We start from the raw sequence: 2,931 nt of genomic DNA, 5'->3' as shown, positions 1-2,931 counted from the left end.
GTGTTTGAGTTGACATATGTTAGGAACGAATAAGTTAACTGTCTAAAAGAAAGAAATAATAAATGTAGATGAAAAACTAACAATATGACCACATAATATAAAATTTATTAAAAATTAAATGCACATTGCTCAGAATATTAATTATTCTTGATGTATGGTATTAAGCTGCTTTTTTCTTATTTATGTCTTATTTTACAAATCTACTTTTGAATAATTTTGTAATAGGAATAATAGTATAATTATGTATTTTACTCAAATTTACCTGTAATGATTAAAAGAAGTTTAAGTATTACATTGAAAATAAATAAAATATTACTGCTAATTATGTTATTTAGATAGCAATAAACAATTAACCAAAGACCATAAAAGAGCTATTTTGCATATTTTTAAAATGTGTGCCTTATTCATAGTGTCAACTTTACTTATTTTAATGTGAGCTAGCCAAATTGCCTGAATTATCTGTTAGTAAATCCTCAGGAAATGCAAATTGTTTGAACACCCCAGTTTGAATTGTTGAATTTGAATTTGTACAGATCATAGTCTTTGCCTCATGTGCAAACATTGTCAATTCGTCCTGCTACACCAGTGAAACTGCTGCTATAGTAAAAACAAAGTGTGCTTGAAAACAATTCAGCATAAGAAAGAATGTTAACTAATGAGTGAATTTTAAAAAGTAATCAGCAACTTTATTCATTTTTCCTCTTTGCATTTTACATGCTGAGAACATTTTTTTTCCCTTAAAAAAAACCAAACATCAAGTTTGTGATGTCAATCAGTAAGGAAAGATAAATTCATTAAATTTCCCAAATATGTTTAAATTGTTCCTGTGTTATGACTTTTAATAGAAATTTCATGTCTTTTATACACAATCTGGAGAACAATTGTCAATAAAAGAGAATATACAGAAGGTAACTTTAAGACCAACTTTGTAGTTAGTGAGCTCTCAGTGGTATTGTGGCATGAATGAATAACTGAAAAGTTCATGTGTTTGCATTTTTTCATCTTATGTATAATCTTAGGACATTATTAAATCAGTGGAAAGAGCACGTAGGATAGAGAGAATACACTCCAGTAGCTATTTTACCCACTAATGAGGAATTATCTGACCCGGGAGGTGAATGCTCTGGCACACATTCTGTCTTGTCTGGATCAGACATGATATTTATGTCTGAGCCCTCTGATGTCTATTTCAAAAACACAGTATGCTTTTGTAGCAAGGTTTTTTAAAAAGCATCAAATCTTGTGATTCACAAAATGAAAATCTTTATTATTTATTGCCTTTGAGAGGATTGTAAATGGCAAATAGGTAAAATGGCATTAAAAAAGTGGTTTACAATAGGCCACCAATTCTATTTTACATCATTATTCAAAACTCAAACTTCATCAAGGAGAAATGTTTACTTGTTTGTGTTTTTGTCTTGTTTTTTTCTGTTTGATTTTTTTGTCTTCAATATAACTATATGCCTTCCTATCCTTCTTTATGTAACAAAACAAAAATAATTACCAGGCAGAGACTGTTCAGCATTTGACAGTAACTAAGTATATAGAAAAATTCGTGTGGGGTAGGGTTCCTTGACATATCTTCTATTTATTACAATAGATACTGATGTTTTTTGTATTAAAGTGGAATACTTAATTTTTAATAATTAAATTTTAGTATTTAACTTTTCAACTATATCTATTTACCTAAAAAAATAAATTTAAAGAGAATTATCACATTACTAGATTCTGAATAATTTAAAGTGAAAATCACATGATTAGTCCTAACTTCTGATTTTCAGTAAAAGAGACTCAGATAAAGGGAACTTAAGTGATTTCTCAGGATCAGAAATACACTGATGGAAGCTGTATACCCTGATTCTCACTCAGGGTCTGTATCCCATGCTTAAGACCAGAGCCAAATGGAGGGGAGTATCTCATGGAGGACAGGAGCAAAAATAATTATTTTGAATCTTCACATCTATAGAAAAGAATGTGCAGGATGACAGTTTCCAAAATATCCAGCCTTTCTTCCTGAGTCTTTATGTAGACATTTAGTGTATTTAAAGTAAATATGTGTTCTAGAATTCTCTGATTTTAAATCATTTTGAAATAATTTTCTTTCAGTTTATCAAAATACGAATTTCTTAAGTGAGGATTCTTCTATTTTTCTAGATTATCATTGGTATTTAATCTATGATAGCTCTTAATATCCCATCCAGTCATCTAAGGAACATGACAAATGATCACTGCTGTAAGCAGAGGTAAAAGGGAAAAGTGAAAATCCAGGTGAAGATAATTTTTATCATAAAAACAATACTTTCTTGAGGATAGCAGTAGTAAGGAAAACTCCTTGTAAAAATTGAAGTCATATGATAGAATAGGTAATATTAGGTGACCGCTGAATGAGTGGTTAGAACAGCAGCAACACAGAAAGGCAGAAATGTTGAGGAGTGTACAATAAACTGACCAGTTGTGATCCTGGAGCAAATTATTTATTCTCTTTAATCCTCATTTTCCTCATCCATACAATTAAGATGTCATTACATAATTCAGACATATAGTGGGGAGTTCAGGACGAAATATGAAATATCCAGGTATCATAAATGGTTCACAAAATACAATTATTTTGATTTTACACTTTGCTCTGTTCTCAGTGAGTAATTTAGTAACTAATAAAAGTGTCATGAAGTAATATTTGAGGATAACAAAGCTACATGCAGAAATACACAAAAATTATCACAATGTGAGTTTAATGAGGGTGATAGTGTAAAGTTCAATTTAGATTATTAGATGATCTGCTAGTGAAAAAAATTTAAGTTAGAAAATTAAGTTTGGCTATCTTTGGCATTTCTTAACACTAATCACTAGCCTGTTTTTTTTTTTGTTGTTGTTGGTTTTTTTTTGTTTTTCTTTTTCTTCTTCTTTTTTTTTTTTTTTTTTTTTTTTTTT

This window comes from Galeopterus variegatus, unplaced genomic scaffold (assembly GCF_000696425.1).
Source record: "Galeopterus variegatus unplaced genomic scaffold, G_variegatus-3.0.2 Scaffold15407, whole genome shotgun sequence".
Lineage (NCBI taxonomy): Eukaryota > Metazoa > Chordata > Mammalia > Dermoptera > Cynocephalidae > Galeopterus > Galeopterus variegatus.
This window is presented reverse-complemented; position numbering follows the sequence as displayed.